This window comes from Triticum urartu, chromosome 3A (genome assembly GCF_056163025.1).
Source record: "Triticum urartu cultivar PI428250 chromosome 3A, HENAU_Tu73, whole genome shotgun sequence".
In the NCBI taxonomy this organism is placed as follows: domain Eukaryota; kingdom Viridiplantae; phylum Streptophyta; class Magnoliopsida; order Poales; family Poaceae; genus Triticum; species Triticum urartu.
Window position 1 is genome coordinate 186171450 of NC_141875.1, and position 935 is coordinate 186172384.

Genomic DNA, 935 nt, shown 5'->3' on the forward strand with positions numbered 1-935 from the left:
TTGACTCTAGTGCAAGTGGGAGACTGAAGGAAATATGCCCTAGAGGCAATAATAAAGTTATTATTTATTTCCTTATATCATGATAAATGTTTATTATTCATGCTAGAATTGTATTAACCAGAAACAGAATACATGTGTGAATACATAGACAAACAAAGTGTCACAAGTATGCCTCTACTAGACTAGCTTGTTAATCAAAGATGGTTATGTTTCCTAACCATGGACAAAGAGTTGTCATTTGATTAACAGGATCACATCATTAGATGAATGATCTGATTGACATGACCCATTCCATTAGCTTAGCACCCGATCGTTTAGTATGTTGCTATTGCTTTCTTCATGACTTATACATGTTCCTATGACTATGAGATTATGCAAGTCCCGTTTGCCGGAGGAACACTTTATGTGCTACCAAACGTCACAACGTAACTGGGTGATTATAAAGGAGCTCTACAGGTGTCTCCAAAGGTACATGTTGGGTTGGCGTATTTCGAGATTAGGATTTGTCACTCCGATTGTCGGAGAGGTATCTCTGGGCCCTCTCGGTAATGCACATCACATAAGCCTTGCAAGCATTGCGACTAATGAGTTAGTTGCGTGATGATGGATTACGGAACGAGTAAAGAGACTTGCCGGTAACGAGATTGAACTAGGTATTGGATACCGACGATCGAATCTCGGGCAAGTAACATACCGATGACAAAGGGAACAACGTATGTTGTTATGCGGTCTGACCGATAAAAGATCTTCGTAGAATATGTAGGAGCCAATATGAGCATCCAGGTTCCGCTATTGGTTATTGACCGGAGACGTGTCTCGGTCATGTCTACATTGTTCTCGAACCCGTAGGGTCCGCACGCTTAAGGTTTCGATGACAGTTATATTGTGAGTTTATGCATTTTGATGTACCGAAGTTTGTTCGGAGTCCCGGATGT